The sequence below is a fragment of the Propithecus coquereli genome, unplaced genomic scaffold (genome assembly GCF_000956105.1).
Source record: "Propithecus coquereli isolate 6110/MARCELLA unplaced genomic scaffold, Pcoq_1.0 Scaffold63, whole genome shotgun sequence".
Taxonomy (NCBI): Eukaryota; Metazoa; Chordata; class Mammalia; order Primates; family Indriidae; genus Propithecus; species Propithecus coquereli.
The window spans coordinates 2,030,159-2,038,926 of NW_012152285.1; the positions used below are offsets into that span (position 1 = coordinate 2,030,159).

At 36.9% G+C, this 8,768-nt stretch overlaps 1 protein-coding gene across 2 annotated transcripts in view; it reads right to left on the reverse strand.

The window, feature by feature from the left end:
- PRKG1 (protein kinase, cGMP-dependent, type I) overlaps positions 1-8,768 on the reverse strand; it is a 1,343,769-nt gene that overhangs the window by 979,649 nt on the left and 355,352 nt on the right. The window lies entirely within an intron of this gene.

The window sequence follows — 8,768 nt, forward strand, 5'->3', positions numbered from 1 at the left end:
GTTTCCTTCCAGAAAGGGAGGTATATTAAGTCAATATCAGAGTTCATGACACAAAGTAATATAGTTCTCGGCAATCCATGATATTGTATGATAGAACTTGCATGTAATACAATTATAAATAATCAAGCTAAAACATTAGGTATGATTCTTGTTTAGAGTGACTTATAAGTATAAATCTGAACTGGGGAAATGAAAGCAAGCTCAAGCCACATTGTTTTAACTTCCCCAAGGCACATGCAATGTTTTCTCGTTTTTTTCAGGTTTCTGTTTACATATTCTTAGCTCTTTTCCATTTTAGTGACTAAGCAATGAAAAGCTTGACTTACTAAATCTAACTAAAAAATTTTTGTTGACTCAAAGCCAAAGTTAGAGTCAAGAGGAAAGAAACTCACAACTCTAGACTTGGTGTTCAAGTTTTGTGACTCAACTCTACCCTGGGATTTAGTAAAATCCATTTAGCAACTAAGCTCTCCATGCCCAGGTTGTGCTTCACTCAACCACTGCACCAAGAAAAGCAAGTATGATAACCAGTCTCACTTCCATGTGACAGGCACTGACTGACTTTCATTTGTTTGTTCATTCATTCATTCATTCACTCACTCATTTACTCACTCATATACTTATTTCATACTTTTCAACAAATAGTTTTTAATTACTATGTGAAAGGCACCTTTCTGGTTAGGAGGGAAGTACAGTGCACAAAATAAACAAAAATTTCTTCTTTCATGGAGCTTATCTTTACTGGGGTGAAGGCAATGGTGGGCTGGTAAACCACCTCTCTGAAAAAACTAACGTGCCATTTGTAGCATTTACCAATTTCCATGTTGTAAATCCACTGTAGCCAATTTAATAACCAGCTTGCAAAATTCCTGAAGATTCAGCAATCTGCTCTTGTAAATCAGTACAAACAGGTCCTAATAGTCTACTAGTGGGAGAAATAGACAATAAATAAGTAAAATGTGTAGTCTATAGAGAGGGGTAAGTGTTATGGAGGAAAATTAAGCAGGGGAAGGGGCTATGAGGTGTTTGAGAGTGGAGAGAAGAAGTGCAATTAGAAATAGCCTGGACAGGGAAGGCCTCACTATGAAGGTGGTGTCTCATCACAGAGCTGACAGCAGTGGAAATAGCACAGTTTCTCTGTGGTTTAAACAGCACATCAAGCAAGGATGTCAGTCTTGGTCTGTGTATAAGATCCCTCAGTCTACATATTTTAGCCCAGGGTACTCTCACTTGCGCTTTTCTTCACAGATACAGGCTGCAGATAAAAATGGGTTAGAGATTCAACAGGTTGAAAATACTCATTTCATCTAGTCTCATCTAGTAACATAACCCTCTGCCTGCCAATGTACACTGTCCAAAATTTTGATTCCCAGTCTCAAGGGTTAGCCTGACAGCCTCACTCGATCAACTCTTCAGTTAAATCTGCCAAGTGAAGAGAAGGATGTAAAATTCATTCTGAAGCTAACACAAACAGGCAGATGACTTCCTGTGTAAGATGTGGAACTTGCTCTTCATGGGGGGCATGCCATAATAATTACCCCAAATTTCCATCCACAAAGTTAGACAAGCTGTATATATGCAATGGAACACTAAAAAGGAATTCCAAACCACAATTTAAATCTAATTGTCATGAGTTGGAAAGATGTTAAATTTATTAATGATGCCAATCAAAACAACTGATATAGCTTGAGTATTTTGCTTCTTATGCCTTAGTCTCCTTACTTATAAAATGGGACAAATGAAAAAAACTACTTTATAGGTAACTGTGAAGTATAAACAAATCAATACATCTAAAAGTTAGTACATTGATTAACTACCTGTGATAAATGTAATAATAAATAGAATAGATGTGACAAATGCTAGCTTCATTATTATTAGTTATCTTGTGCCTGACACTACAAGGTATGTCTTACTATTGTCCTGATTTAATAGATAAGAATGCAGAACAACAGAAAGTTTATGGTGGCTTATGTCACAGAGTGAGTAAGGCAGGGGGCAAGCGGGCTAGAGATTCAGAGCCAGATTGTCCAGTTCTCAATGGATGTGCTATAAGACAAAAATACATTTAGGTCAGCATGAACCCTACTAGACCTTTAGGTCTGTGAAGGCAAGATCTGTGTGACTTGCATTTATCACTGTATAGAAATTTCTCATCATGTTGAATTAATAGACAGGGAAAACCATAGTCAACTCTGAGTGCCTATTTATGTCCTAAATACTTAATATGCATTCTTTCACATAATCCCATGAAAGAGGAATTAAGGTTGCCCCATTTCATAGATGAGAAAATTAAGTCAAGAAGAATTTAAATGCATTGCCCTGGGTCATGCAGGATGTAATTAGCAGTGCAATAGACTCAGGTCTATTTGATTTTTCATCACTGTGCTTTTTCTGCCTACTCTGCTTAGCCAGCAACTCTAAATTTAATGATGAACAACTACATATTGTTTTCATTAGCCCCCAGGATATGCGAATTGAGGTTGGAGTTTCATGCGAATGTACAATAGCCTCCTTCTCTATTAATTACAATGTGTGAATAAGGAAAAATGCAGAGCTCAGTGGGAACCTGAACACTAGCTCTCAAAAGCCCAAAAGAGCCAATTAGCTCTGGTCTACCCATCCCTTGTACTATGATGGTCAGCTAGTGCCACCGTAAAACTGCACACCTCTATCATGAGATCAGTCTTTCTGCCATTTCTAAACTATGTTGCGCGTGAATAATGCATTTTAAGACTGGAGAACATAGAGTAATGGCTTCAAAAACTCTCCCGGGCATAAAAATAGAAGTTTAGTGCCACTGGTATGGATTCCCCACTGTTTCAAAGTAACCATTTTCAGTCTTTCCAGAAAGAGCGCAGACTTTTTCCACCATCATTTTTTATATTCTACTATTTTTTGTAATTCTCTCAATTCATACTTCTCGTAGAGTAGAGGAAAGGATATCTTTAGCCTGAAGGCCAAGGCTAAAACAAACAGCATCTCTCATAATGAGACATCCTGGAGCCTGGTAAGAAATTTATGCCGCCCTGGATGCTCTGCAATGTCTAGTGGTGTACGTGATCAATCAGGTGACTTGGATTTTCATCAGTGAGTAGTCCAGAGAAAGGATTCTAACCCAGCCCTCTTGAACTTCAGAAGTCAAGGTCTCATTCACTGTGCTGTTAGAGGCAAATGCAAATTCTCTAGAAGCCAGAAAAGTAACGTAAATGAGTGAAGCAGGCAAAGTACACGCAACAGGGAATGAGGCGGATGTAGCCCTTGGGGAATGAATGTGTGTTCCTTTTCAGAACCTCTTCTAATGAAAACAGTTGTTACTCTGTTCTAGCTGATGGTTGGCTTTATCTTTTAATTTTTTAAAAAGGAAAGTAACAAATCAGGATTGTATGTGAAATTTCAAAATTTTTAAATTCTAACAACTAATTTAACAACAACAACAATGACAACAAAACCACGTAGGATAAACACATATAGCCACAGGACAGATTTGGCCTGCCGTGTGACACATATTGTACTACACTGTCTTCTGCAGTGCTAGCAGACTCCAGGCTGCCGGTAGCTGCTGCTAAAGCTTCAATCAAACTTCTATTCCTTCAAGTTTGGTTCAACAAGATCTGATTTGGATGATAACTGAGGAACACACACTATAATATTAACAGCTGACATTTATTGAGCCCTATCATACACATTAACATTTTGCACATATTAACTGAGACAAAGCCTTAAGGTGGGTATTCTTATTATCCTCATTTTATGGATGAGGAAACTGAGGAACTGAACAGGTATATACTTTGCCCAAGGCCACACTGGTAGCAAATAATAAGATCAGATGTCTATCCAAATATTCAGATTACTCTGAACAATTATGTGAAATAAAAATACCCAGTTACTCATATAATTAGCATAGAGAGTACTAAGAATAAGATTTCTGTTTATAGCCTGAAGGGATAAATACTGGATTTTTAAATTGCTGATAGATTATAACATTAAGTGTATGGGACTAAAGGACATATTCAGAAATAGTAAAATCTATGGAAATTTATTTATCACCCATCTATGGTGATATTTTGTGTTACTACCAAAAAAATGTACCCTAGTCAATGTGAACTGAAATACATGGGCTCCATAAAAATCTTCAGGTCCTTTGGACAAGTAATCCACCCTTGAGAATTTATTCTAAAAACAATTTAAAGAAAGAAAAAGGTATAATCTCAGAAGTGTTAACAGCATCTAATTTTTCAACAGAAAACAAACAAATAAAATTTAAAAAACCAAACTGCCCAGGAACAGAAGACTATGCTTTTTGTTACACCAATATGGTGGAAGACTAATCACTAAAAACCAAAGCCCTGCTGATTATCAGTAACAGAATATATTTCGTTTGTGAAAGTGATAAAAGGGGAATAGACAATTGCATCTGTATTCTGATTAGAACTATGCAAAAACTATGAAAATATAGGCTAGAAGAAAATACACATTAGGCTTTGGGATCATTTCAAAAAGTTTAATTAACTGAATTATGAATGGATTAAAAAGAAATAGGGGACTTTCAACTGTTCTTATTAATACATTGTTGTGATAGCATTTGTTGCAGCTAGATTTAACTCAATCAAAATTATGATAATCACTCCAGGCATCTCAGCTTTGGCCTTCCAGGATTCTCGATTGACCTTTTCACTATTCCTGTTGAGCATGACCTCTTAGCGTTTTACACATTTTCTACAACAGTTCTAGAGAGTAGTGTTTTGCATACATGGAGGAGCTCTCTGAGAATAAACTGTCATCTGTGAATAACTCCCATGAATATTTATAAGTTATAATGTATAGTTTCAAAGCAAGCTTCCATGTGGTTCTTAAAGTAAATACACTCTCATCTTAAAGACTTCACTCTTGCTGTCCCCAAGATATATGAGAGGCTTGCCCCTTCCCTTCCTTCAAGCCACCAATAAGAACTACCCTGATCACTTTATATAAAATAGCAACACCCTACCACCACCAATACTCATTATATTATATACTTATGTGTTTATTTGCTGCCTTTCTCCACTATATTGTAAACACCATCAGGGCAGGATTTTGTCCCTGTTACTCAGTGAGTCCCCCACACTTTAAATAGGATCTGGCATTTAGCAGGTTGAACATCCCTAATCCAAAAATACAAAATCTGGAATCCTCCAAAATCCAGAAATTTTTGAGTGCTGACATGATGCTCAAAGGAAAATCTCATTGGAGCATTTTGGGTTTTGGATTTTCAGATTAAGGATGCTCAACCACTATGTATTCTGCAAACAACGCAAAATCTGAAAAAATCCTAAATCCAAAACACTTCTGGTCCCAACCATTTCAGATAGGGGATATTCAACCTGTAATAGCCATCTAACACTAATGCAATAATTCTTATATGCCAGGTACTATTCTGGCTGCTTTATTTATATTAAATGATTTAGTGTTCCTAATAGCCCTATGAATAGGTACTATTATATTCTTTGCTTAGTAGATGAAGACCCTAATGCACATAGAAGTAATGTGTCTAACATACTTCAGTGGACAGACTCTAAGATTACCTCAGATTAACTCCACATCTTGATATTCATGCCTTGTTTAAGCCCCTTTCCTTGAGTGTGAGTAGTACCTGTACATTGCTTCTAACCAACAGATTATGGCAAAAGGTGATGGGATGTTCCATCAGTGATCACGTTACCTAATATTGTAACTTCTGTCTGGCTATCAGACTCTACTGACTCTTTCTGACTTTGATGAAGTAAGCTGCCATATGGAAAGGCCCACATGGCAAGAAACTAAGGGTGGACTCTAGCTTACAGCCATGAAGGAACTGAGGTCCTCAGTCTGACAACCTGCAAAGAACTAAATCCTGCTAACAATCACATGAATTTAGAAGCAGATTCCTCCTATCCTAGTACATCTTGTGCTGCCACCACAAAATATCTGAGACTGGGTAATTTAAAATGAACATAAATTTATTTTTGACAAGTTCCAGAGTTTGGGAAGTCTGAAATCAAGGTGCCAGTAGGTTCAGTTTCTGGTGAGGGCTGCTCTCTACTTCCAAGATGATACCTTGAACGCTATATCCCCTGGAGGAGAGGAATGCAGTGTTCTCACGTGACACAGGTTGAAAGGGCAAAAAAGGGACCAACTCCCTCTGTCAAGCCCTTTATAAGGGCTTCAGATCCCATTTATGAGGGAAGAGCCCTCATGACCTAATCACCTCTTAAAGGCCCCACCTCTTAATGCTATCACATGGCAACACCTGAATTTTGGAGAGGCTACATTCATTCAAACCATGGCACCTCTCCAGCCAAGCCTCAGATGAAACCCTAGCCCTGGCCAACGCCTTGCTTACAGCTTTGTGAGAGACTCCGAAGCAGAGGATTTAGTTAATCTGTTTCCATATTCTTGACCACAGAAATTGTGAGGTAATAAATGTGTGTTGCTTTATGCTGCTAAGTTTGTAGAAATTTGTTATACAACAATAGATGACTAATACAGTCACAATAAGTTTTTTTTTTAAAAAAAAGGATTCAAACATAGGCAGTCTAGAATATATACTTTTAACCACTGTTATATTGCCTCTCAATAAATATTTGTGGAATGAATGAATCAATGGAAAATTGATAGATGGATAGACATAATGATACCTTACAGAGCCAAAGGCCAATACATGCTTTAAGAGGCTAAAATAACCTTGATCCCTAAACCCATCAAAGACATTACAAGGAAAGAAAAACATCAACAACTAATTCTCTGTCATGAACATAATTACAAAAATCCTGAACAAAATATTGGTAAAAGAAATCCAATGACTCATAAAAGTATAATACGTCATGACCAAGTTGGGTTTATTTCAGGAATATAATACTCGTTTATCAATTAAAAATCAATGAATTTAAACCATCATATTTACAAAAGGAAGGAGAAAAATCATATGATTATATCAGTAGATGCAGAATGAGTATTTGATAAAATTATATCTCCATGTGTAATTTTTCAAAACCCTCTTAACAAATTTTGAATAGGACAAAATCTATTTTCATTTGTTATTTTTTAAAAAGCCTCTTAGCAAATAGGAATAGAAGAGTATACACAAAAAACTACGGGAAATATTATAGTTAATGATGAATGTTGAAGGCTTCCCCTGATTTGGGGAATGAGACAAGTCTGTCCACTGTTTCTACCTTACTCACCACTGTACCATTGCAAGTGACTTGATTATATATATAGAAGACTCAAAAGAATCTACATAAAAACTATTAGAATTAATAAAATGATTTAGAAAGTTTTCTGGATACATAATGCAGAATTCAATTATACCTTTACATATTAGCAACAGAAATTAAAAGAGGAAATTTACATTATTCATCAGAGCTCAATACACACCAAATACAGGGTTAAATCTAATGAAAGATGGAAAAGACTGCTGTTTAAAAAACTATAAACCTTACCCCACTAGAAATGACCGATTTCATTCATACAACACCATCACTAGTAATTCACTAACATTCCATTAAAGATATGACAGAGGCCATAACCAACACAACACGAAATAATAAAACATATGCTCAGTTATCCATATTTTTAAAAATATTTTTAGCACTTCAAATGTATAGAAAACTGTGGAAATGATGCAGGTTTTGACTTTACTTCCTTGCATTTCCTCCTGTGGCAGTGTGTATTGGTTGCCTAGGAAACTATTACAGCAGGGGATAGAGCTGGCTGTGCTGTCACCCTGAGCCGGGCATGGTTTTCAGTGGTAGCTTTTTGGCTCTGAGCCCCAATGGAAGGGCACCTGTGCAGCTCCACTTGGTACCAAAGTCACTCATTTCCAAAAAAACAGAGGCTATGTATTTTGCTGTTAGCATTTTGGCAGAAGGAAAGAAGAGGGATGATAATGGTAACTGAGGAGCAAAGACTGAACGGGGATGTTGAAGGTGGGACTAAGACACACAGGTGAGGAGACTGCAGAATAAAAAGAATGAGATGCTTACTTACTTACGTAAGCTCACTGACTGCTGAAGAGCATGTCTGGGGCACTGCTGGTAGATGGGGGTGGGAGTGCTACTCACCAAAGCAACTAGGCAAGCAACTCAGAAAGGGAATTTTAGCTATTATGTTCTGGGAACTACTGCACCACGTATCTTCTTTTTATTATTTGTTTGTTTTATATTCATTGTATCAGTTTATTCCCTCTCTCTCACATTCACACGTACACACGCACACATGGTGTAGTTACTATCATCATTTTAAAAATATGGAGTTCAGAGAGACTAAACAGCTTGCATAAGGTCACCTAACTATTAAGCAATGAAATTGGAATTAAATCCCAATCAAAGCCCATGAAAAGCCATATCATGCTGCCTGTAAAGTTGGGATGTGTTTTGCAACATGGGTAGAGTAAACAAAGGCAAAGGCCACTGTAGACATGAAAAGATGGAAGTCTATATTATGTGCAGGAAATAAGAAGTAAACTTACAGTAAGGTTGGAATACAGAAGGTGTAGGGGCACAGGAAGTTAAAAAATCCAACATTAGAGGATAGATCACGAAGGATCTCAAATGCTACACTAGGGGGCTGGTTTTCACTGTGCTGTCCAATACAGTAGCCACTATGCGTAGCAATGTGGGTAATCTGAACTGACATGTGCTTTGGGCATAACATATTAATTGGATTTCTAGGACTTAATGTAAAAAAATATAAAATATCTGATTAGCAACTTTATATTAATTCATGCTGACATGATAGTATTTTGGATGCAC